Source organism: Salmo salar, chromosome 25, assembly GCF_965601325.2.
Source record: "Salmo salar chromosome 25, fSalSal1, whole genome shotgun sequence".
Taxonomy (NCBI): domain Eukaryota; kingdom Metazoa; phylum Chordata; class Actinopteri; order Salmoniformes; family Salmonidae; genus Salmo; species Salmo salar.
In genome coordinates this window covers 10,651,041-10,678,956 of record NC_138315.1, presented here as the reverse complement: position 1 = coordinate 10,678,956, position 27,916 = coordinate 10,651,041, and the positions used below count along the sequence as shown (strand labels likewise).

General features: G+C 41.9%; 1 protein-coding gene across 7 annotated transcripts in view; it reads left to right on the top strand.

Moving 5' to 3' along the window:
- The first annotated feature begins 953 nt into the window (after positions 1-953).
- Positions 954-27,916, top strand: part of LOC106586125 (double-stranded RNA-specific editase 1) — a 202,036-nt gene continuing 175,073 nt past the window's right edge. For 4 of the 7 annotated variants that reach the window (XM_082968871.1, XM_082968872.1, XM_082968869.1 and 1 more), the window contains exon 1: positions 955-1,164. The gene's annotated coding sequence lies outside the window, so the exon portion shown is untranslated. Of the gene's footprint in view, positions 1,165-27,916 lie in introns of all 7 variants that reach the window. The other 3 variants (XM_014173015.3, XM_014173013.3, XM_045707803.2) reach the window with 2 other exon arrangements.

The following is a 27,916-nucleotide window of genomic DNA, read 5'->3' as shown; positions in this document are numbered from 1 at the left end:
AACGACTTAAGAAGCATTAGGCTCCAGGTCTGATATGCGCTTTTGAACACCTGAGTAAGCTCCACTCACAGCACTGGCCCCGTCGTAGCCTTGACCACGGCATTTGTTCACTGATATCCCCGTACACTTTCAATCAGTTTCTTTTTTTCTTTTTAGCTTTTTCAGTCACATTCCTGAAGCCCAAGAAACAAACACTTAGCTTCCTAGTACTTATATAGAAATGAAAAAGGTTAATTGATAACTTTTGGAGGGTTACTGTCTAAATGATTTATACAATTAAAAAAAGACAGATGACAGGGGCATGGGCCCCCAGAGCTCTGATATATTTTTGAATTTCTTCATTTATACTTGGTGGATTATGTGCATATTGTTTTGTATTGCTAGTTATTATTACTGCACTGTTGGAGGTAAAAACACAAACTTTTCGCTGCACCTGCGATAACATCTGCAAGTCTGTGTACAAGACCAATAAACTTTGATTTGATGTAGATGAGTTCCCTGGAATCTTTTTCCCCCACCAAATAATAATTCTGATGGCGAAGTTGACTGAAAACAAAAGTAATGTTGAGTAATGAGTAGGATTCTGTGTTTTCGCATGAAAAAGGCATCTGCCTTGGCAATAAAAACTAGTTTTCGAACATATACTGTATATTATGGACAAGAGATGTATGTTTATGAACTGCCTTGTCGACGACATGAACGAGCGGCGCAGATTACTGTTCGATTTGAAAAGTGCGCCGCTTTTACACATTCACAGTTACGGGCCACAACCCGGTGCACCGCGGTTCAGCTTAATCGAACTCCCTCAATGAAGCGTATCACCCAATCGGTGCTCATATATTTTCAGCTTCCAACAAGAGTTTGTCCAATCAGATCTGTCAAATGTAGTATCCAGTCTCAGTAGCCTGGGCATCCAATGAAAATCCAATATCCTTCCACGTTGCTTGCTTCAGAGGACGGATACCGCGAGAGTAGGCTAGGCCGCAGTTCGTCTGTATTGCGGTGAGTGCAACTGTACGAGCGGCGCCTTCACGACAATTCATTCAACTCCAGCAAACCCATAAAACAGAGGACAGGAGGCGGTCTGTGCTATTACATTGAACGGAGGACGACCACATCTTTCTACAGCTCTGCAAGCTTCCCTTTTAAATTGCGACACATACTGTGAGTATTGGCGGCTTCTCAGTTTGACGGATGGTATGGATGAAAACACAGGCTATTTTGCTTGGGTTCCGGGTGTGTTTATGTAATATTTTCTTCTAGATCGCGTGCAAACATGGCTCTTCAGTTATCTTTCCCCGAGTCAACGGCAGTGTCATTTTTCGACTGTCGTGCCTGCTAGTCAGTTGCGAATATAGTGGGCAGACGGCATGTGCGAGCCGGAGTTTGATGAAAGGGATGCATTGTAACGTTTTGGGAGGAGGGGGGCACGATTAGTTGACAGAATGCATGGTTGTTCAGTTCAGCGTTTATATTAGTCATTTGGACAGTTCGCTTGGTGAGATTTGATGAAAAGCGTTGATTGTCTCTAGGTTTCGTCTTAGAAGTAAAGTACCAAGCCATCAGAATATGACCTGTAAAATATAGCCTTTGATAAGCCACAGTCATGGTCTTTAAACAAAATTAGATACTTCAAAATGTAGCCAGTCTTGCTATGAATAAAACGAAAGCACAAAAATGAAATGTGGTTGGTTACATTACAAATCATGTTTGTGCTTAACCATGTGATGTAACTGAATCATGTATAGCCTAAGATGTATGCTACGGTGTTGGTTCAATAAATGTTAGGTTTTGTTTTTGAAATCAACAGGCCTGTTGACTGTGCTTGGGACAAATGTGTGCTTGAAGTAGATATTGAATAGTTAACCAATTCATTAAGGCAATGGGGGAAAAGTAGATGTAGGCAACCCCGAATCCCACAAAATGAATAGTCTGTCAAATTGAAATTGGAAAGATGATGCTGTAAGTAATCCATGAGGGCTGCCTACTGCAATCACAAACACTATCAATATCACTTGATAGGGTGTCAGCAAACACACCACTGTTGCCAGATTCAGCACAAGAGTCAATCATCATGTCCAAACGCGCGTTGTTCTACTAAACACTCTTATGTGGGCCTGTCCTCATCGACCTACACTTCATCTCATTACATTTGCTGCAGCCAGGTACTAATTGCTGTTGTGACAGTTTTCCATGCTTAGAGGGTGCATAGGCTCTGAGCCATGGATACCTTGCCAAACCGGTGCTGTGCGTTGCCGAGCCGAGCTCAGTTGCCCAGGACACTTTTGCTGGACCATTTCATTTAGCTTCCACTCTACCTCGGTTATTGGTGTGTTACAACGAAGGGGTAGATCCCGGAGGCAAACAAATGGCTGCTCAGCGTCACCACCATGAGCGAGGGCCTCCGTTAACCCCGTAGTGGCTGATAGGAAGCAGGCAGCAGCCGCCTCCGCTGCTCAAGTACATTACATCAGCCGTCACTCATTCACTCGCCCGCTCCGGACCCTGGCGCTTTCAGTCAGCACTTCGTACTCCCGAGGACTATGATGTAATTTCAGATGCATTAAATGCATCATTGCTACATTAGTAGCCTTATGCCCTATTCACATTACATCTGAGCAGTCCGTCTGTGCCAAATGTCATTCATTTCAATAGGTACGTCCACAACGGTGTGGTATAGCAGCCCCCCCCCCTTGCGGTTCAAGGCTCTGTTGCGAAACGGATGCCGCATACTTTGAATCTTTTCAAATTCTGCGTCATCTTTTGTGTAGCCAGAGTCAGTCAAAATAACAGGAAGTTAGCATACCACAGAACAAGATGAACATATTATGTTTTTGGCAAAGGCATTATGGGATAGCTAGCAACTTGTAAACAATTACCCATTCCTACAAGTGAGTACTATTTTTAATAGTAATGGTAAATAATACACATTGGCAGTTAAGCCAATTTATATTAGAGTGTGTATACAAAACATTAAGAACACCTTCCTAATATTGAGTTGCACCCCCCCCCCCCCCCCCTATTCTCCTCAGAACAGCCTCAATTCGTCTGGGCATGGACTCGACAAGGTGTCAAGCGTTCCACAGGAATGCTGGCCCATGTTGACTCCAATGCTTCCTACAGTTGTATCAAGTTGGCTGGATGGTCTTTGGGTGATGGACCATTCTTGATACACACAGGAAACTGTTGAGTGTGGAAAAACCCAGCAGCGTTGCAGTTCTTGACACAAACCGGTGTGCCCGGCACCTACTACCATACCCCGTTCAAAGGCAGTTCAATCTTTTGTCCTGCCCATTCACCCTCTAAATGGCACACACACAATCCGTCTGTTCTCTCACGGCTTTAAAATCCTTATTTAACCAGTCTTCTCCCCTTCATCTATGCTAATTGAAGTAGATTTAAGAAGTGACATCAATAAGGGATGACATTTACCTGGATTCAACTGGTCAGGTGTTCATGTTTTGTACACTCAGTGTATAGGGTGTCCACCCACAGCCCAGAGTGGGTGAAAACGCACTTTGGTGATTAAATTTCACTTCCTTTTGTTATAAAATACATTTTACCAAGAAAAATATAATGTTTATACATTATATCCAAAAAGTCGGATTTCGTTACCTAATTCATTAGATAATAAGCACCTAGCTCTGTTGAAAAAATGTAACTAAACAAAACATGTTTTGTCACCTTAAACAATGTTTCTCCTTCTTCAATGCAAAGTTCATATTATTTAATGAAAAGGTCATGAATGCTATCGCTGACGAGAGATTAGCCTCTCCTCCACCTTGTCTTGCAGTGTGAAATCCTACGCTCTCCGTCCAGTAGCGGAACGATATTGCGTGAAGATGATGTACAGACTAACGAAATGCATCACGATGTAAACGGGGCATTATGGTGGCCTGGCTATGCTCATTTCAACCATAAAAGGACACTGGCCTTGTCCTTGTTAATTTTGGGTTACAGTCAGGCTATATTTTCAAGAAAGCCAGAGAGACGAGAACCCTGATTTCTTACTGACTGACAAACCTTTTCACCTTCTTTCCAATAACCTTTACACTTTCACCACTGATCTTTCATCCAAACTGTGGATGAATATCGTTCCGCTACTGGAATGTGTCTAGTTTTTCTCTAATTGGTAGTCATTTAGAGCTGAAGTTGATCACCATGTGACCTCAGAAAGCCACACTGTTTTCTTTTGAGATCTGTTAAAGGCATGACATGGCTATTTGTTCATCTACAACGCCAGAAGTGAAAAGCTCATGGCAAGCACAAAGTTACTGATGCTGCAGCCACATGGTTAAGCCACAAAAAAGGGCAGAACATGCCGTCAATGATGACTTTCAACAAACATCCTGGCAACTTTGCTTTGCCATAGAGTTTCAGCGATTGGGTGAATGGTTCGCCTATGCCTTTGACCCCCCCACACTCACACACTCTCCAATCCTTGACTGCCATATCACAGCAGAACTTGCTGATAATCACGTTAGACCCGCTTCGCTTCATGCTCATTGTTAGACATCGTAATTATTATGAGGCAGATGTAGTGGGGTTTCGCACAAGCATGGAATCACAACATCAAGTATCAGGTGTTTCATTTAGTTTCAAGTTCTGGGTGATTTAAAAAAAAATATATAATAATATTTTTAACGTCTTTGCTATTTTCTCATTTGAAGGTGTCGTTTGTTTTGAACCCATAATGAGCAGTGCTTTGATTATTTAGTTTTTGTTCATTAGGTAGGCCTATGTTGCCTTAACCATAAAGACGGGGCCTGTCATTCGATCTGGTGTTTAGGGAATGGATGACCTTCCTGTCTCGCATATGTCCGCTAGTGACAAAAAAATCCCCCACTCCACCCTTGTGGGGCAGGTATCTTTGTTATTTCACCCTGTCTATATGGTGAGACCAGTTCCATGTAACCGTTCTATGCGAGTAAGACAACAATATTTGAACACTTTCACGACACAGAAATGTCTCTGAAGATCTGTTTCCATGACATGACTTAGGCCTTCGGCTTAACATAACGTCGTTGCAGTGTTCGTGATATCTATGACTATCATATGCTTTATTTTGCACATCGGGAGAGCCAGTGCAGGGACGCAACGATGTCCTTTGAATCAAATGGGCCTGCAGAGACATCAAATGAGCAAGGCAAGAGGCACTTTCACCTGGCAATTTCCTTTTTGGTGTAGTGAAAGCTACCAGCACTAATTTGAATTACATCAAATCTGCGTGGAGCACTGTACCCTTAAGAGGCCCTGCCCAGCAAATCATTTGATATATGGTATGACGCACAGAAATAACGAGCCTTAGAATGAAGCAAGGCAGGGCCTCATTGTCACACTCGCAAGGCTGTGTGTCTTCGTTTTCTTTATATCTGCAAGCATCTGCTTTGGTATAGGTTTATCAGTTCTAGTGTGGCATATCCATTTGTTTAAAGAAACCCCGTACTATTCCAAGTCGATTGAAGTGAACTGGGTTTGGAGAAGGAAATCTCGAAGGAAATTCCTCTGGAGCGGGAAGAAGCCAAATGAATCACCTTGCTCGCATTTGAAGCTTCAGTCGTAAGAAATCTCAGATAACTTAATTAAAAAAAATTTTTTATAAAGGTTCTGGGAGAACATTGATGAAAGCACTCATCCCCACTTCACTTCAGGATTGAATTTACACACTAAATTCCACAGAGTGTAAAAATAAATAAATATATGTGTGTGTATATATAGATCGATCTCTCGACCAGCGACAAATAACAAGATAAATGTTTCCTTTGAGTTTCTGAGGAAAATAAGCATTGAGGCTTAATGAAATCTCTTCACGTGAATGAGGGGATTGGTTTCATTCTCTAAGGGGCTAGTTTTAGCTGGATCTGAATGCTGCCGGTGTTGCTGTTTTTTTCACCTCCTGCAGCGGTGACTGAGGGGAATTCATAACGGAGCAATAACCTCTCACATGACTGAAACCTCACAGGGCGGTAAGTGGCCCTAAAAAAAAAAATTGTCCCTTCTGAAAAAAGCTGGTTTATAGGTAAAGGCAGTGTGTATGCTCAAATATGGCACAGGATCTGAACAGTTCAATAAGTGAATCTGGTTGCTGGCTAACATTACCATGTGTCCGACAACCAGAACCATCCAACTTTAAGCAGACCACACGTACAAGTCACCGTTGTGTACAGATACTGTTGCCTCACATGTCATCTAAGCTGAAGTCATTGACGTCGACCCTTGGATTGTTCATTGGTGGTGTGTTTTGTTTGGGTAAAGGGGTGACTCAAATGGAAATGAAATGCAGTGGTTTGGTTTGAAGAGTGAATTTACTGGGCTGGAAGTATTGGCTTTTCGGTGGGTCTGGGGGCGTTTGTGTGTGTAGTGGTAGTCTAATTGCATTGCAGTGTGTGTGTCCCGGGGAGGGAGGACCATGTTTTAAAGGCCCGTTGTCAGTGCGGGGGGGGGGTAGTTGCAGTTGGGGTTAGGCTGGGCTCGACGGGACCCCATCCTGCACTCCCCGGAGGGCGCATCAGTGCCGTCCCATCTCCCCCATCACAAAATTTTTCAGGGCAGGATGCTGCAGGTTGTAGCCATTCATGCTGAATACATTTGGATGTTGAGACTTAGTTGCATCATTATTTTTAAGCAAGAGACGAGAGAAAGCCCTCCAGAGATTAGAACAAATAGCTGTGTGTTGGGTCCCTGTGGTATAGCGAGGGCCCTTGTTGACATGCCCTTTCTTACGCAAGCGGTTTCGTAACCTCTAACATCCACTGAAGATGGACGTTCAGAGGACAAGGGGAAAGGGCTAACGCACATGACAGAGCTGGTTAGCGTCAGCTACTCGCTGCAACATCACGGTGCGTGGGCACACGCACACAGGGTCGCTCCACCGCCACTGAGAGCCCTCTGTTCCGCTGCCACCCAGACCCTTCCAGTCCACAGCCAGGCCAGGGGCGGTTGGGGCTGGCTAATATCAGCCTTTTACCCACCCATACACTATCACACCAAAAGTTAGGGACTAACATGATGTGGGATGGTATTCAGTTTAATAGACCTAGTTTTTCACCCAAGTTACCCATATTATGTGTAAGGTACTATAAATGTTGTCTTTAAAAAAATTTTTTTTAATAAATATTGCCAAACATTTATTTTATTTTTGTTTAATTACTGTCAATACAGGTTGCCATACAGATTGCAAAATAGTGGGGAGGGAATTTTCGATGTACCGATTCCATGGTTTATGAACTGATACACAAAACGAAGCCTTATTCAAATGTAGTGTTTTTCAATGTAGATTATTATACAACATCCTTGTAACCAATAGAATGTTATATATATGTTGGGGATACAACCATCCCAGCTCTGCAGATTTTGCTGCGAAGAGGCAGAATCATTAGATCATTTGTTTTGTTACTGTCCATATGTAGCTTGTTTTTGGTCACAGGTCCAGGAATGGCTGAAGAATTGCAACATTTACCTGGAGCTAACTCTGCAGATAGCACTGCTGGGTGATTTGAAAAGTCGTAGTCAATTAATCAATAATAGAATAATTGCAAAGTTGGTTATCTTTATTTTACAATCTGTTGAAACCATGATAAATAGATGGGTTCACAGCTTTTGTGAAACGGCACAGTAGAAAAAAATGTATGGCAGCTAGGAGTCATGATGCGTGACACCAGTCTGACGCGCCTTTCTCAGTGGACATTGCAGAGGCCACTGGGATAACACAGTCCATCGCTCTTAACCCTATAAAATGTCAGTATCAAATGTTATATTATACAGAAGTAATGGTGCAACACTATGTAATCTAATATTTTATAACAAATGTGATTTATCCTGTGTTGGATACGGTTACTGTCCGCGGTTCTGAAACATAATCTTCAGTGTGCCGTAGAATCGGCACGTTTCCCCATGTTGCAATGTGCATAACAGCAAAGTTAACCAGCATATCGAGAACAATGTGGCGTCAGGCAGAAGCAGCAGAGACAAGGAAACAGCCCTTGCCTTTGCCTAATTGTCTAAGAAATTTGAGGAGAGTGGAAACCAACTTAATTAGGTCTATAATCAATAGCCTAACTTAAATGTGCCTGGCTTTATAAATCATCCATTTATATCTACAGAATTAAGACGGGTCTTGCTTCTGTCCCGTTTAAACAAACACTCAATAGCCTACTGATTCCGTGAGCACCAAGCCTCATGCAACGGCCAAATGTTGTATAAATTAATTTCACATGCTGTAATAAAGGCATTACCGTTTATTTATTTTTTTCTCCCCCTAATTGGAACAGACTTAATTTCATTTAGTGTTTACACTGTTCCAAACAGGCAGTGAAAATGATATTGTAATCTAACAGCACCTGTTTGTCACACATATTACACGCATTGCTCCTATACCCTCCTTTTTCAAGATCTCATTATTATTATTATTATTAGTTATTATGATCATTATAATAACAGGCTTTTTATAGTAGCCTTGTATAACCACCATTGAGCTGTAGGCTTAAGAGCACGTCCTGTTTAGTCTTAATAGCGTAACTTAGTTAGGCCTATATTTCATTATATAGGCTACTGTATCAATCAATTGTTAATTCCCAGGTCACAACTCGGAGCCAGGTGGTTAGGCGATCAATACCAACCACCATAGGGAAACATCTGAGGGTATTTGATACATTATGAATATGGTATTCAGGTGAGGTTATCTATGAGATTATCGGTTTACTGTTGTGCGCATTTACATAAGTATTCACACCCCTGAGCCAATACTTTGTAGAAGCACCTTTGGCAGGGATTACAACAGTGAGTCTTTTCCAGCAAGTCCTCACCCTTTCTCTCTCCCCCACCCCTCTCGTCCCTCTTTTAAGTCATAATGATATATACCGTGAAACTTCAATTAATAGCTCAGGTGTTTATTTGATATCACTGAACACAACAGGTGCTTAGAGGCTTCTATTTGAGCCAGGTGTATATTTCATTAATGCACACAGCTTTTTCTCATTTGCATAATACTTTTTTTTAAAATTCCAACACGTTTTCAGCATTTTAATACATTTTTTTTCATTTCCTGCACTAATGTATTATCATCCTTGACATAATACTTATTCTCTTTGACTGTGCATTTTCGGCAGTTGTTACTTTTGCCACTAAAGGGCGATCGGACGATTTCTCAGCTGTTAGCAGTCAATTGCTAGAGGTTTCTTAATGGTGATTTAAAGACGGATGATTGCCATTTTTGGAGGCGTTACTGAATTATTTAATGTAACAAATCAAACCATTAAACCTCAAACAATTCATGGTAACCTCATAAACAATTCATTTAGACCGGTGTTTATTTAAAACGGGTGTTTTATTTGCTGAAATGTGTGCAGTTGCCCGGCTATTAAGGGACCAGCGGCTATTTGAGACTGTGTTTTAATTGAAGTGTTACGGTAAGCTATTAGTTCATAATGTCTTGGCTATGACTTAGGCCTTCCTATTCTGTCCTATGTTTTTTGGCCCTGTTGGTCAGTGGTGTAGGATGAAATTGCCCCCTAGAGCTAAAGTCAATTTAGAAATTTCCCTCTCTAATGGTTTAGGGATGATAAGCCGATCCCAGATCTGTGCCAAAGGACAACTTCCATCCCGGGGTGCGTCTAAGTCATACGACACAGTGTTTACCTGTCAGACCTTTACATTGCAGTACAGCCCACAAATACAAACTTATTGTATACGTGGAGAGCAAGGCATATACTCCCCTGTCTCGCTATGACTACCTGTCGTACCCTGTACAGCACTTTCAGTGGATTTCAGGCAGGCTGTGTGGAAAGCTACCCCAGGGTAAGACTAGTTTTGCCGACATGTCTGTCGGCACAGCTTCTGCGCCGCTTCCTGGGCAGTTCTGAGCAGGCTGAAATAACCACTCACCTTGTCACCATCGTGTGTGTGTCTGTGTGTGTGTGTGCATATCACCCTGTTAACACAGCTCCTGTCATGATGTGGCGGTACATGTATGCGCGATGGATGAGGAGCCATAGCCATGAATAATGCAGGATTCATAGAGAAGCTGTGAAAACATGCTATTCATGTCATGTCTGGGCATTCGGTTTCAAAGGATTCCTGCCTGCCCACACACAATGCTCCTCCAAGTTATCTGAGACTTGTGTTAATTCTCCCTCTCTCCTGCATACCAACATTATTCTACGGAGTCTGCTTTTCCCTACCGTCCCGCGCCGGGCTGTGCTGACCACACTGCAGGCTGTACTAAGCATCTGGCCATTTCCTCCACTCTGAGACTGGTAGTGCTGAGCAATTAAACAAAATGTCAGCCACTAATTGACCGATATTCGGTTCAAATTAGAGGTTGACCGATTAATCGGCATGGCCGATTTTCAAGTTTTCATAACAATCGGTAATCGGCCTTTTTGGATGCTGATTACATTGTAATCCACGAGGAGACTATTATATTTTCAGATGATTTGAAGCTGCTGTACAAAACTGAAAGTAAAAGACGCAAAAACTAATCTTAAGCATAGATATAGTGAACATCTACTGCTTCTTAGACCTGCTTTCAATGACCGGTCTATAACACATTTCTATGTGAATTTGGTCGGGTCGCCCCAGAAGTTACATATTGCAGCTTTAATTAGAACAATTTACCTTCTCATTCTAGGACTGGAAACATTGTTTGCCGAGTTCACAACATTCTACACTTATGAGAAACAAGTTTTGGTGTATTTTATACCATTTACACGGTCATGTGAGCAATGAGCATATTTGTTTTTTCTCTCCTGTTTATGTTGACTGAGCGTGCGCACACGCGCCTGAGCAAGTACCCAGCCTTCTTGCAAATGTCAAATGTAGGAAAGTGCGCAGTTGGGCTTCTCAGTCATTTCCCCCCCCCCCCCTTCACCTCAGTGTGAGTTAACAAAGTCCTTTTTTAAAAGATGTTTGTATATAAAAAATAATTAATTTAAATTATAAAAGTTCCTCACAGTATTTGAAAAATCTTTCCAAAACTCTCCCCCTCGATAATCAGTGTCACTGATAAATAGGCTATGGATATGGATTTGTACATGTCATATTCATACTATAGCATAGCTGTCCCCTTCATACTTTCCTTGTCAAGTCATCTTATAGCCTACTTTCGGAAAACCTTGTTTTAAATGTTTTTTTATTTTTTTAAGGAAAGGAGATTTTATTTATTTATTTGCTTGTCTGACATACCCTGGTGGCTTTGATTGACGGGTGCTTTTACGGGGGTATGCGTGTGTGTTTCCTGATTCTCTCAAAAGGCCTACGTTCATTTAGAACATTTCCTAAAGTAGCCTGTCTGGACTCCATCTCTTTAAGAATCAAATGCTCCTGTCATGATTTAATCTTGTTGAAGGCCTATTGTCAAGTGCTTAGGTTACATTTTTTAGTAAAAAAAAAAAAAATCCCCTCCTGTATGTTTTTATATGTAGAAAAGCCAACGGGCAAGGAAAAGGTAGGCATATCTTTATTTTGACTCTGTTAATGTTGTCAATACGAAAATGCAACAGATACTTTCCAACCTGTCATTTTCTAAATTTGTTGATTTCATATTTATAAGTAATAACCTGAATAACAATAGAATGCCATGATAATAAATAAGTGTAATGGCTTGTTAAAAATAGAATTTTTTTATTAAGAAACATATCCACGTAAACAAGTGTACAAACAGAATTGTGACCTCCCCTTTTTGGACCCCCCCACCCCATGTACATTGGCTTGGCCAATTACCTTAACCTCAAATTCCAAGACAGCTCTACTCGGTGTGTAATACAGTTCATATCAATCGCATCTCCCCAACATAACCACCACAGAGCAGTCATCTCTGGCCAGTAATCTGCCGCCCGTCTGGGACTCGGTATGTAATTGAGTTATCTCAATCTGTACACAAACAGGCCAAGCCACAATCACACAGCCTGCTGGTCAATTCTCAAGTTGGCTTCTGTCTACTCTAAACAGTGCACTATTTGACTCTGTTAAAGTAACTGTCCAGTGAAAATCTCCCATTTTTTAAAAAGCTCAGATTCTGTTAAATCATACCCAGATAATGTTGACTCGTCCTGTACTCGCATATGTCCTTATTATACACATGGTGTATAATATATGCCTCTCTCCAATCCTACAAAATCCTCTCGATGTCTATCCACTCAAGTCCATCTTGGTTCCATCTCTGACGTGTGTCACGTTATGCTTAGGAAAAAAGGTCAGTCCTCTTAAGATCACTCAGAGCAAGGAGGGCCTTCAAGGTCCTTCTGTGAGCCTCACTATGTCTTTTGGTACTGTGAGCCAAAATAATGTTTTGCAGCATTTTTTTTCCCTTGTAATGCTGTTGTAAACATGGCATCTCGTCATCTTTAACGCAGTTCTTGCATAAGTCATGGCGCCCTAATTTCTTGACTGCGGCAGGATAGGAGGGAGGGGAAGAGCATGGAGGGGGAAATTGAGAGTCGGGAGAGCAGAGAGGAAAGGAGATGGAGGGAGAGAGGGAAAAGGAGACCTTCTGTTGAGTTGCCAATAAGTCACGACAGCCTCCTTCGACTGTAGCCTAGCCCAGGAGTGCGCTGAATCTCTCTCTCTCCCAACACCGCTCGTGTCAGGCTGAATGCACAGCCGGGTCTCTCTCTCCCCAACACCGCTCGTGTCAGGCTGAATGCACAGCCGGGTGTCATGACTCACTGTGTCACATGAAAAGGCGGTGCTCTTCCTCCTCTACACACTGCACGGCTCTTGTGTAAAGCCCTTGGTGATATGGCTATATATAGAGGGGAGAGAAGAAGCTAGACAAAGACGAGAACAATCTTTTGGCGCTGTGTGGCTGACTGTTGGAATGCCCCCGACGTAAGGGTTTAGGAGAGGGGTGAATGTATGCGGCGGATTGGTTATGTTTGTGCCTTCTCAAGTGGGGTGTGCAAGGCTAGACAGGTATGTTTGCTGTAATACACAGATTAGATCTAGGATCAATTTACCCTTTCCCTAATTGTAACACATAATTAGAGTGACGAAAAAATATGACCCTGTATCAGTGGTAAGAGGCAACTTCTACCTACATCCACATTCTATCTTGTCAACTGTTATGCTTCCTGCTGTACGTCCATTCCTGGCCTACTAGTGAGGACAATGGTAAATGAAGTGGAAATGAACAGAAGCTTCTCCACAATATTATTGACTTACATTCCTCTGCTTTGGAACCAAATCCGGGACGTTGAATTTTGAGGTTGCCATGGGGATTGCTCACATCCCTTCCTTAAAAGTAGGAAGACTGCTGTGTCTGGAATAGTTGGAATTCCACCTGGTCGGGAACGCTGGCACCATGCATTCATAACGCTGAGCGATCCCAGGGTCAGGTGTGTCTCTCTAATTCACTCCAAAACAGCAACAGTGCTGCACTGACTGGAGATATGGGGGGGGGGGGGGGACACAAAAAGGAATGGCAGCGTTCTCTGTAAAATGAGTGGCAGGTACATGCTGGTCTGGAGGGCATGTGTCTGCACTTTGTTCACTCAGAGGGAACATTTTAATTTGATCTGTTTTTAAAACGTGTCAGATTCATGACACCACAGAGGTTTTTGGGTCTATGAGTCCTCCTTTTGACTCTTGTGGGGAAGCCATGGCGTGACTTTGAAACATTGTTAAATGTTGTAGGGTAATTCCACAGTAACGGAATTATGCTTGGGGGAAAAAAACATTGATTTGAAAGTAACTCGATGCACAATGACTACTTTGAACAATTTACACAATTTCATAAACACATTTCCTGGAAGAACTGTGCAGATGCAAAGTTTGGTAATAGAATTACGGTAAAATCTCCCACTGCATTTTCCTAAAACGTATCATCGTCTTTTTGCATATTTGGTTATTTTTTATCTAGCTCCGCCCCCAAGCAAGACCAGATTTGGTTGGTCCATACCAAACTAAATCTGAAACAATCAGACGTCTATGTTTAACAAGTTTGGACATCACAGTACTACTGGTAGGCCTAGGCTTTTTGGTGATTATCCGCAAATAAATTATGAAAACATTCAATGAAAATTGTGAATAATTACTGCATGTGATGTAGGCTACATTAGTCCTAGCGCTAACTGAGGAACGATTGACCCAACACAAGCGGTCATATTTAGCTAACTCTCGGCTGACCAAAACCATAATATGAATTGGTCAATAGAAATTACTATTTGCAATTCATCACATCATGGATGAGCTCACCATTGGTACAAATAATTGAGTAAAACACTTTCCAAAAATCGAAAGTAATTCGACGATGCGTAGTTTGTGCGCACCGCCATGTTTGTGTTTTCGAGTCAACCAATGATGGGCTCTCGAGTGGTGTAGTGGTCTAAGGCACTACCATCTCAGTGCTAGAGGTGTCACTACAGACCCTGGTTCGATCCTGGGCTGTATCACAACCGGCCGTGATCGGGAGTCCCATAGGGAAGCGCATAATTGGCCCAGTGTAGTCCGGTTTAGGGGATGGTTTGGCTGGGGCCGTCATTGTAAAATAAGAATTTGTTCTTAACTGACTTGCCTAGTTAAATAAAATAAGGAGACAAGTTTGGTCTGTTTACAGTATGAATGTTGGAGGTGTATCTTCTAACATCAATCACTTCCCTTTATTCACTTCTGGATGTGGACTCGAAAGATTAGTGAGTCATCCCTCACCTCATTCTGTTTTAACATCTTTGGTCTGACAGATTTACGTGACACCCAGAATACATTGTATAATGTAAACAAACAGGGCCACATATGGCTGGCAAATAGCTTAGCATTAGCTCATCATAATCAGTACAACCTTAAAATATTTTACACACATGTCCATTACAATCTATGCAAGAATCAGAATGCATGATTTGTCACCAGTACATGAAAACGTGAATAAAATAGTAAATACATTATGCTACATGCATACACGTGTGTGTGTGTGTGTGTGTGTGTGTGTGTGTGTGTGTGTGTGTGTGTGTGTGTGTGTGTGTGTGTTTGTGTGTTTACAATAGAAACAACACAAAATACAGAACATAAGGCACTTTTCTTGGAACGCACACATGTCCAAAGTTATTATTTGTAAGGAAAACAACAATGAAGGCAATGCGTGTGCCGGTGGGAAGCATTTGTGCTAGACTGCGCAAATGTCTGCGTACTTGATCATGGAAAACACTGGGGATGTGCTTGGGCTCTCATTGAAAAGACATGTTGGTCCGGTTCAGTAAAGCCTCAAACATAAATTGTTCGCAACAGTGGAATGGGCTACTTCTATGTAAATTTAATGAGGCGCAACACACCTCGATTCACACTGTTAAATAAATAATAATAAATATAAATAAATACAACTTTTTAGAAAATAATAGAAAAATAACCTATAGATAATAAGCAGGCAGTGTTTTGGTTTGAGGGCAGCGTGGGTTTACTGTCCTGTTGTGTAACGATCACATTTTGGAACAGTGAGTGCATTCTGATGCTCGGGCGACCGTTAGAGATATTTGGAACTTAGGCGTGAGGTTAAAGGGTAACGACACCCTAAAATAAATCTTTTAGTAAAAAAAAAAAATACTGATAAACCTTTTTTATTTATTTATTTTTCAACATTGCATTTATTTTCAAGATAATGTATACTTTGATTTAATAAACTGAATTTGAAAAACAAACATCATGGCAATTCATGTCTTTCAGTTCAACTGCAAATAAGACTTTAACCTCTTACATCTAGACGTTCCGCTAGCGGAACACCTGCTCCAATATCCAATGATAGGCGTGGCGCGAATTACAAATTCCTCAAAAATACAAAAACTTCAATTTTTCAAACATATGACTATTTCACAGCATTTTAAAGACAAGACTCTACTTTATCTAACCACACTGTCCGATTTTCAAAAAGGCTTTACAGCGAAAGCAAAACATTAGATTATGTCAGCAGAGTACCAAGCCAGAAATAATCACACCCATTTTTCCAGCTAGCATATAATGTCACAAAAACCCAGAAGACCGCTAAATGCAGCACTAACCTTTGATCTTCATCAGATGACACACCTAGGACATTGTTATACAATACATGCATGTTTTGTTCAATCAAGTTCATATTTATATCAAAAAACAGCTTTTTACATTAGCATGTGATGTTCAGAACTAGCATACCCCCCGCAAACTTCCGGGGAATTTGCTAACAATTTACTAAATTACTCACGATAAACGTTCACAAAAAGCATAACAATTATTTTAAGAATTATAGATACAGAACCCCTCTATGCACTCGATGTCCGATTTTAAAATAGCTTTTTGGTGAAGGCACATTTTGCAATATTCTAAGTACATAGCCCAGGCATCACGGGCTAGCTATTTAGACACCCGGCAAGTTTAGCACTCACCAATATCAGATTTACTATTATAAAAGTTTGATTACCTTTTGTTGTCTTCGTCAGAATGCACTCCCAGGACTGCTACTTCAATAACAAATGTTGGTTTGGTCCAAAATAATCCATCGTTATATCCGAATAGCGGCGTTTTGTTCGTGCGTCCAAGACACTATCCGAATGGTAAAGAAGGGTCGCGCGCAATTCGTGACAAAAAAAATCTAAATATTCCATTACCGTACTTCGAAGCATGTCAACCGCTGTTTAAAATCCATTTTTATGCCATTTTTCTCGTAAAAAAGCGATAATATTCCGACCGGGAATGTCCATTTAGCTAAACAGAGGAAAGAAAACAAAGCTTTCGGTCGACGCGGGCACGAGCCTGAGTCTCACAGTACTGTAACCAGCCACTACCCAAACGCGCTACTTTGTTTCAGCCAGAGCCTGCAAAGCCACGATCCAGCATTTTGCCGCCTTCTGAGAACCTATGGCAGCCGTAGGAAGTGTCACGGGACAGCTAAGATCCTCACTCTTCAATAAACAGAGACAAGAAGAACGACACCTTGTCAGACAGGCCACTTCCTGCATGAAATCTTCTCAGGTTTTTGCCTGCCATATGAGTTCTGTTATACTCAGACACCATTCAAACAGTTTTAGAAACTTTAGGGTATTTTCTATCCAAAGCCAATAATTATATGCATATTCTAGTTACTGGGCAGGAGTAGTAACCAGATTAAATCGGGTACGTTTTTTATCCAGCCGTGAAAATACTGCCCCCTAGTCATAACAGGTTCATCTTGAAGACAGGCTGAAGGTTTAATGTTCTCTTAGAAAATAGTCCTGCTCATATAGGCCTAGAACATTTCCAAAATAACTAACAATTCACTGAATTTAAACTGTAAAGTCATGTCTTTCTAGACAACACCACAACACATTTTTCCCAATCTGATAGGTAAATTCGATTTAAAGTATTCAATTTCGCATGGAATTAAGGCATTAGAAGTTCCAGAGGCCACCAAAATAGGGCTCCTTGGGCAAAACATGTAAAACCCCGGGGGACACCTGGCTGGCTATCCTATGTAGTTGTGGAAAACACTGCTTTCTCAGACACCGCTTGGCGTGTATGACCTGGATGGCTGGGAGCTCGCCCCCAGTGATGTGCTGGGGTGTCCGCACCACCCTCTCTGTAAGGCCTTCCCCAGGATCTGGGCGTCCATGTAAAATCGTTTCAGCCTCCTGAGGGAGAAGACACATTGCCGTGCCTTCTTCATGACTGTTCTGCTGTGAATGGATCATGTTCAGTCGCCAATGATGTGGACATCGAGAAACTTGAAACTCTTGACCCTCTCCACTGTGTGCCCTGTGGATGGGGATGTGCACCCCCTCCTGTTTCCTTTAGTCCATGGTCAGCCCTTTGGTCTTGCTGACATTGAGGGAGAAATTGTTGTTGTTCTGGCACCACATTGACAGTTCTTTAACCTCCTCCCTGTAAGCTTTCTGTCTCATCGCCATTAGTGATCAGACCTACCACATCGTGTCATTAGCAAACTTTTTTTTTTTAAATAGAACAAAATAATATATGTTCATTTTTTGTATACATTTTTACCCCTTTTCTCCCCAATTTCGTGGTATCCAATTGAGAGCTGTGCATCCTCTGAAACACAACCCAACCAAGCCACACTGCTTCTTGACACAATGCCCGCTTAACCCAGAAGCCAGCCGCATCAATGTGTCGGAGGAAACACTGTACACCTGGAGACTGTGTCAGCGTGCATGCGCCCAGCCTGCCGCAGGAGTCGCAAGAGCGCGATGGGACAAGGACATCCCTGCCGGCCAAACCCTCCCCTAACCCGGACGACTCTAGGCCAATTGTGCGCCACCCCATGGGTCTCCCGGTCGCGGCCGGCTGTGACAGAGCTTGGACTCGAACCAGGATGCAGTGCCTTAGACCGCTGTGCCACTCGGGGAGGCTGTCATTAGCAAACTTGATGGCGTTGGAGTTGTGCGTGGCCCCACAGTTGTGGGTAAATGGAGTACAGAAGGAGGGTAAGCACACACCCCTGGAGGGCGGCCCTTGTTGAGGGTCAGCGTGTCGGAGGTGTTGCCGACTCTCTCAACCTGGGGCTCGTCAGGAAGTTCAGGATCCAGTTGCAGAGGGAGGAGTTCAGTCCCAGGGTCCCGAGCTTGGAGGGCACTATGGTGTTGAACGCTGAGCTGTAGTGTCCAGGTGGGCTAGGGCAGTGCAATTGAGATTGCATCGTCTTTAGAACTTTTGGGGTGTAGTGCAAATTGGAGTGGGTCTAGGATGACGGAGGGGATGTGTGCCATGACCAGCCTTTCAAAGCACTTCATGATTACAGATATAACAGGTAGTTATTGTGGCAGGTCGCCTTAGAGTGCTTGGGAACAGACTCTGCAAGGTTGAAAATGACCATGAAGATGCCTGCCTGCTGGTCTGCCCATGTTCGTAGAACGCAGCCTGAATACTGTTTGGCCCCATGGCCTTGAGTGTTGACCAGATTTAAAAACTTTACTCACGTTGGCCTCAGAGCAAGATCACCCAGGGTTTTGAGATGGCGGGGACCCTCTTGCATGGCTGTGTTTTTGTCGACGCGTGCATAAAAGGCATTGAGTTCGTCTAGTAGAGGCATTGTTGGCTAGATCACGGCTAGGTCTACCTTTGTAAATCCGTAATGGACTGTAGCCGAGCATTGGAGACGTTGTAATAGGATTCCACCTTGTTCCTTCCTGTATTGTCCTTTTGCCTGCTCTGCAGAGGTCGTAGCGGGACTTCTTGTACGTGTTCCTGTCCTCAGCCATAGCCTCGGGGTTGGTTGCGATATCCCTGTGTGTGGTTGCTCTGTCCTTTAGCTTAGGGTATACATCTGTGTTAATCCAGGGCTTTTGATTGGGGAAGCAGCGACCCTTCACTGTGGGGACAACGTCTGCGACATTTTCTTGATGAAACCCGAGACTTGGGTGATATGGATAGCCATGGGTTAGCCATGGGTGATATCTTGTCCGAAAGTTGTCAATCATAAGAAATTATAGTGAATACATTTAGTGCAACAACAGTAAAGATGAAAGCCAAAATAATCACAAAATTGGGTCGGAGTTCTCAACAGAATTGTACATTTTGATCACTTAAAGATCTCGCACAGCCATCCTATTTCCTGAGTAAAAATAGCCTTTCATTTACCAAAACATCACCCATAAGAAATGGTACCTTTTCTCTCCTCTCTAACTATCAGGAAACCTGAAGAAAAAAAAGACAGGCTGAGGGGATTGGGAGTTTATATTCATGAGCTCGCCTTGACTGACAGCTCTTTGAAATGCCCTTGTGGTTGTTGCCAGGTAACAAGGTAAACAATGGGCCGCATGTCATTGATGACAAGGTAGACAATACTCTGAGTTGATATTCCCGTAATAAGGAATTCCCTTTGACCACGCCCAGAAATTGGGGAAAACATTCTTTCCTTTTGACCCCCCCATTGTCAGGGTAGCCTAGTGGTTAGAGCGTTGGGCTAGTAAGGTTGCAAGTTCAAATCCATGAGCTGACACGGTACAAATCTGTCGTTCTGCCCCTGAACAAGGCAGTTAACCCACTGTTCCTAGGCCGTCATTGAAAATAAAATGTTGTTCTTAACTCACTTGTCTAGTTAAATAAAGATAAAATAAAAGATCTGACTCACTAAAACACAAACGCTTCAAGTGCTTCATTTGTAAATTGCCTGAGTTTTGGGAATGTGCACCTGGCTATCTGTCAATAAAAAAGAAAAGAAAATTATGCCGTCTGGTTTGCTTAATATAAGGAATTTGAAATGATTTATACTTTTACTTCTGATACTTAAGAATTTTTCAAAACAAATACTTTTAGACTTTTACACAAGTAGTATATTACTGGGTGACTTAATTGAGTCATTTTCTATTAAGGAATCTTTACTTTTAATCAAGTATGACAATTTAGTACATTTTCCACCACTGCTTAAGGCTTCCTCTAAAATGTGAAGTCCCCATATTTGGGGACCCTATTCGATTATTATTATTATTATTATTATTTTTTTTTTTATTATTTTTTTTTTATTCATTTCAGTCTGGTATGAGAATGGTAGCCCCATCTGCAAAATCAGGGCATCTGCGGAAAGCTGAGTATCTTGGATATTGATCTGTGCCTTTATCTTTGGTGTGACTTACTTCCATATATGGGCATAGGAATGTATAAGAGCAGGCAGAGCAGACAACCTACAGTTGAAGTCAGAAGTTTACACACTTAGGTTGCAGTAATTAAAACTCATTTTTCAACCACTCCACAAATTTCTTGTTAACAAACTATAGTTTTGGCAAGTTTCAGCGCATGCTCGGAGTACATTTCCTGGTAATCTGTATGGCTCTGCGGCCTTGTGAATGTTGACCTGTTTAAAGGTAATACTCACATCGGCTACGGAGCGCGTGATCACACAGTCGTCCGGAACAGCTGGTGCTCTCTTGCATGCTTCCATGTTGCTTGCCTCGAAGCACGCATAAAGTAATTTAGCTCGTGACACTGGGCAGCTCACGGCTTCCCTTTGTAGTCTGTAAAATTTTGCAAGCCCTGCCACATCCGACGAGCGTTGAAGACGGTGTAGTAGGATTCAATTTTAGTCCTGTATTGACGCTTTGCCTGTTTGATGGTTCGTCGTAGGGCATAGCGGGATTTCTTATAAGCGTCCGGGTTAGAGTCCCACTCCTTGAAAGCGGCAGCTCTACCCTTTAGCTCAGTGCGGATGTTGCTTATAATCCATTGCTTCTGGTTGGGGTATGTACCTACGGTCACTGTGGGGAAGACGTCATCGATGCACTTATTGATGAAGCCAGTGACTGATGTGGTGTACTCCTCAATGCCATCGGAAGAATGCTGGAACATATTCCAGTCTGTGTAAGTAAAACAGTCCTGTAGCTCAGCATCTGCGTCATCTGACCACTTCCGTATTGAGCTTGTACTCACTGGTACTTCCTGCTCTAGCTTTTGCTTGTTAGCAGGAATCAGAAGGATTGAATTATTGTCAGATTTACTAAATTGAGGGTGAGAGAAAGCTTTGTACGTGTCTCTGTGTGTGGAATAAAGGTGGTCTAGTGTTTTTATTTTTTTTAAATTTTTTCCTTCTCCCCCTCTGGTTGCACATGTAACATGCTGGTAGAAAATAGGTAAAACTGATTTAAGTTCTCATGCATTAAAGTCCCTGACCACTAGGAGTGCTGCCTCTGGATGAGCATTTTCTTGTCTGCTTATGACAGACAGATCTCGAATGTGATCTTAACTAGTTAGCATCCTGTTGATGAATTGAATGTCCCAAAAACATGCATAAACAGTGAATATAATGTAGGCCTACCTGTAATGGGAAACTTTATTTTATTGTATTTTATTTAACGAGGCAAGTGAGTTAAGAAAAAAAGTCTTATTTACAATGACAGCCTTAAAATGTAACCCACCACCTGTGGTAACACGCCTGTACTTCTCACAGAAACCAATTTGTCACCATTCCCCCACCCCATTTTTCCCCGAGGTACCCTACAATTGACCCTTGTTACCCCCACTCTCCCCTATACACTAAACTTGAATTAGAGCTGTAACTTGCTTTTGCTAAAAACTCTGGGTTTAAAATGGTGCAGTTCGCCCATATTTAGGAGTTGAGAAATAAATACATTAGCAATGGAATGCTTGTAGCCCACTCTTAAAATAAATAAATAAAGGCCATTAACTGCTGTTTTCGCAATTGCATGAATTGTTGTGCATTGACTGCTTCTCAGAATGCATGTTTCCATCCCTATGGCACTCGTGCCTCGAGAGGAATATTTATCTCACGTGGAACACACAACAAACCGACAAGATAAATAGAAACTATTATGGGGTTGTCCTATTTGAATTTATTTATAAAAAAAATATGGTATTTTTTTATTCATTGCTCGTTTTTGTTTGCAGAGGAAAAGGTAAATGTGGACTGTTCTAGCAGCAATGATTTTGCCATGGAGCAGCGCCACAGCAAAATGACTAGCGGAGATACTGCATGCTCCTACGAACTTCACACGGTTGTGCTCATCGGTCCTTTTTAGATGGAAAGGTCTTGAAATGTTTCCGGGGGAAAAAACACATCAAAATGCGGAGAAAGCCTCCGTCTAATTTGACGCATTCTAGGACGAACTCATATTGCTGACATGATAGACGGGACTAGCTCAATAACTCATTCAATTTCCTTGTGGTGCATGTGTAGGTATATTTTATTTACTTGTTCTACTGCTGATAGGGCAGACTGTTCTTGTCATACATAGTTGATCCTAAACCGGTAACTCTACAAAATTGTGTCAGAGAAGAGGAATCTAGGTTCGGTAGTTTAAATGTTCCATTATCGGTGCAATACATTCCAAAACCCATGTCGGCTGACATCCGTTTACAATTCCTCCTGAGGTGAAATGCAAAAGGATGTACTGCCTGTGTTTTTGAATGGACAATTACAAACATATGACTTTAAGTGGTTGGAATGGAGGTATTTTTATCAAAACCAGCCATGCCATCAGATAATGTTTTTGGGTGATTTTTAAGTCGATACCATTTATAGTCATAAAGAGGCTTGTAGATTTTGGGCTGGAATACATTTTTTTGAAATTAACGTTGCTTTAAGGCAGTCCCCCGCACCTCTCTGATTCAGAGGGGTTGGGTTAAAAGCGGAAGACGCATTTCGGTTGAATGCATTCAGTTATACAACTGACTAGGTATCCCCTTTCCCTTCCCTAGATGCAGTCTTTGAGTGCATGCATCCTCCGAAGATGGAGAGGGAAAGTTTGTAATGGCTTGATCATAGGAAGGTGGTCAGGGAGATGGTTGATAACTCAAATGTTTTCCAGTATAAAAATGGAACTACAATGTGTAATCTCTTTTTAAATACACCATAGTATGCTTTATTGCTTTTCTTTATGTAAAATGATCAGTAGCCTACATAATGTCAATACACATTTTCTCAGATCCATAAAGAATTACTGTGGGAATAAATATCACAGAAAATATTGAAATAAAGTAGGCTAATGCAATTGAAGGCATCAAATTGTTGCTCATTGAAACTCCCAAAGTCACTGGGCCGATTGTCATAATGCATTTGAAGCGATAGCTTACCTGCGTTTGGTCAACAATTTAGTGCTGCTTTAAGAGAAGCGTGGGGAGTTGTCTTGATAAAATCAATTGTTGGATTTTGTCTTTTCACAGAATCTTCCGTTTGGATATTGGTTAGGCTACAAATAGGCTGTGGACATGTTAGCTAAGTTGAGGTGAGTGCTGCTCATGATCACTTTGTCTAGTTGGCTAATGTATTAGCACTGATCAGAACATTTTGCCAACATGTTATGCATCGTAACAAGATTATTTTGTTTTTCACTCGCAGTTACATAGTAGCCGAGACCTACCCCGACCTAAAACTTGTGATTTTTGTCATAATCAGTGTGATTTTTGTTTCCTTGAATCTCCCTCTGTATATTTTTAATTATCTTGCTGGTCAAATAAGTGGATATGTGTAAACCATCTGTCACTGATCAGAAACATTTAGCATGCAATAACATAGCCTAAATCAAGTGTAGACCTATTATTTTGCTCAATCATGTATCGGCAACTCCAAAATACAGAGGGGAGGTTGTGAAATATGAACATGAGACTCCCATGCTTTTGAAAATATAGATTGCTATCATTTTCTATCGGTATCATAATGAGGATACTCTCAATGTAAGATCCTGCTCCGTAACAAAGCGGCGTGAGGGTAGGAAAGAGACAAGCGTTGGAAAAATATTAATTGTATTTTATTCTGTTCCGTTTTTATATATTATTAGCCTACTATAAAAATGTGAGTTGACTGATCAGGGTAAGTTTTATTTTTTATTTTTATGGTTAATGAACAACCAATAGTGCCTTCAAAAAGTATTCATACCCCTTGACTTTCTCCAAATGTTGTTACAGCATACATTTTAAAATGTATTAAATGTAGATTGTTTTGGTCACTGGCCTACACACTAACCCATAATGTCAACGTCCAAATCTGCTTAACAAGTCACCTAATATGTTGCATGGACTGACTGTGTGCAACAGTGTTTTTAACATAATTTTTTTTTTAAGTACTGCCTCATCTCTGTACCCCACACGTACAATTATCTCTAAGGCCCCTCAGTTGAGCAGTGAATTTCAACCACAAAGACCAAGGACGTATTTCAATGCCTCGCAAAGAAGGGCACCTATTGTTAGATGGTGTGGGGGGGCGGACATTAAATATCCCTTTGAGCGTAGTGAACTTATTAATTACTTTGATTGGTGTATCTATACACCCAGTCACTACAAAGATACAGGCGTACTTCCTAACTCCGATGCCGGAGAGGAAGGAAACCTCTCAGGGATTTCACCATGAGGCCAATGGTGACTTTTTAGTTCGTTTTTTCCCATCACCGGTATTAAACTCTGAGGATGGATCAACATTGTAGTTACTCTACAATACTAACCTAATTGACAGCATGAAAGAAGGAAGCCTGTACAGAATGAAAATATTCCAAAACATGCATGATGTTTGCAACAAGGCACTAAAGTAATGCTGCAAAAAAATTGGCAAAGGAGATTTTCAGGATAAAAAATAAATGGAATGGAGCTAAGCACAGTCAAAATCCTAGAGAAAAACATGGTTGTCTGCTTTCCACCAGACACTGGGAGATGAATTGACCTTTCAGCAGGACAATATCCTAAAACACAAGGCCACATCTACAATGGAGTTGCTTACCAAAAACAGTGAATGTTCCTAAGTGAACAAGTTCGTTTTGAATTAAACTTATGTAAAAATCTATGGCAAAACCTGAAAATGGTTGTCTAGCAATGATCAACAATCGGTTTGTCAGAGGTTTGAAGAAATTTGAAAATGATAATGGGCAAATGTTGCACAATCGATGTCTGGAAAGCTGAGACTTACCCAGAAAGACTCACAGCTGTAATCACTGCCAAAGGTGCTTCTACAAAGTATTGACTTGGGGGTGTGAATACTTACAGAAAATCTCATTTACGTACAGTATTTCATTTTCAATAAATTAGAAAAAAAATGTACAACTATGTTTTCACTTTGTCGTTATGGGGTATTGTGTGTAGGTGAATAAAATGATTTTGAATCCAGGCTGTAACGCAGGCTGTATGTGCAAAATATGCTGCTCTTGAAAATGCATTTTTATTAGTCTTATGATGTTGCTTAGGACATGCGTAAACAAATGAATAATGGATTTCTTTGATGGTGTGTATTCACACCTACTTCTGTTCGTGCACATGTCGGCAAGTTTAGGAGAGATTAAAAAAGTTTATTCCGGCAAGAATGTGTTTTAAAAATGGGACTGTATGAATTCGCTTCTTACAGGCAAAATACCATAAAGTCTGTCTGTCTAAAGGATATTATTGTGATGGTCAATGCTGATGCTTCTCTGTGTCATTTCAGTCTTATTTGGTGACCTCCAGCTGCTCTGGAGAGCACCAAATTCGGTGCTCTCCAGCTGTGTTTTCAGGGCCATGTCACAATGAGGAGATACTGTTTCTGAATCGTCTGTGATAATGTAATGGGGAGAATAAACCTTGTCAGAAGAATGAGAAGTGCGTTGCGGACGAGCAGCCGGTTCCTGTTTCGTTACCGATATATCTTGTCCACCTGGTTTAGAACGTTTATTGATTTTATAGCTCCGAGTTTACTTATGTTTTCGTTTCAAGGGTTTGACAGCGTTCCCCCCCCCCCCCCCCCACCTTTCTCCAGGTCTTTCATGTACGCTCTGTAGTTTGTTGCAGAAAGAGGCTTTGTTTTCTAGGTTATGTCAATCTCTGAGCCCAGTTTGGTTCACAAATGCTATTGTTGCTTTCTCAGCTCGAGCTGCACCGGCCTCAAATTCTCTTCTCCAGCGGTAAAGGGCACCAAGTCTCTCATAGGCTGCCTGCAGGATTTTAAATTAACTATGGTAAAGTAAAATGTTGAAAGGTATCATGTCTAGTTGAAAGGAAGATGGCTCCAAGCACCTTTTTTTTGTTTGTCCTTTTTAGCAATGATCGGAGCCCATCAGAGAGAAGGACAATGATACTAAATGGCATTGGGCCCGTTTTAAATAACCTTTACGTAAACGCATATCAAATGACAGACAATACTCTATAGTACACTACCTTTGCCCGGAACCATGAGAACATACGTTTCTGGACAAAAGTATTGCACTATATGAAGGCTATATGACGGTCTTATTCTAGACATGGACTTTGCTGACCTAATCAACCCAATGGCCTACGGTGTCGCCCTCATTCCCTTCCCCCCGGTCTCTGACATCTTCACACACAATTGGCTCTATTTAATTATTATTTTCATTTTTGTTTTACTTTCTACCCCCTTGTTCGCCCCAATTTCGTCATATCCAATTGGTAGTTAGTCTTGTCCCAACGCTGGAACTCCAGTACGGACTCGGAAGAGGCAAAGGGCGAGAGCCGTGCGTCCCCTGAAACACGACCCTGCCATGCCGCACTGCTTCTTGACACACTTCCTCGCTTAACCCGGAAGCCAGCCGCACCAATGTGTCAGAGGAAACACTGTACAACTGGCAACCATGTCAGCGTGCATGTGCACGGCCTGCCACATGAGTCGCTAGAGTGCGATGAGACAAGTACATCCTGGCTGGCCTATCCCGGACGACACTGGGCCAATTGTGCGTCGCATCATGGGTCTCCCGGTCACGGCCGGCTGTGACATAGCCGGATCTGGCGCCTGGATCTGTAGTGACGCCTCAAGCACTGCATTGCCTTAGACCGATGCGCCACTCGGGAAGCACAATGGGCTTTATTTTAACAAACCTAACGCGATGGCGAATCAGTGCTGGCCGTAGCTAGAGATCATTGAAAGGTGCTAAATGAGCGTCAAATTCATGGAGACCAAACAACCCATCCCCTTCATTTTCACCACCAGGGCCTCTAAACTTGACTCTCTAGACAAGGGCTTCTTTGTCACAGATCTAGTGGTGTTTAAAGCTGTGTCTAAGTTACTACTTTGCAGCAGTGGAGGAGTATGCAATATTTTAGCACCTTTCACTGATCTCTCACTTTCTAATGTGTGATCTGCAGTGCTGGACATTTTTTTTAATTAAGGAGCTGATATTATTGCCTTTGGTTGGAAACTGTTTTTTTCCCCGCTTGTAGGTATGGTTGTTTGCGTTTGTTTTAGCCAGCAATGTGTGTTGAATACAGTACAATACGACTATATTAAATCTCCTCAAGGGCAATTTAGAAGGTGTTGTCACAAGAACGCAATTACTTATCGTCCATGTACTATTCACACAACCTAATGTAGTTCTACATTACAGTTCATTCTACTAAGTGTAATACGGTTTTAACATTATGCAGTTGTATCACAATGAAATGAATCGCTCTCTGAATTAGGCCTACAGCAAAAGGGTAAAAGGAAAATCTGCCAGTGGCCATTTTACAGATGCAAACTGTATGCTTCTATCAGGTTCCTCATCAGTTAGTCGTGACAAGGACAGTTGACCAGAGCTGTGTTAGGCCTTTCTTTCAGTTCTTGGCGCTCTGT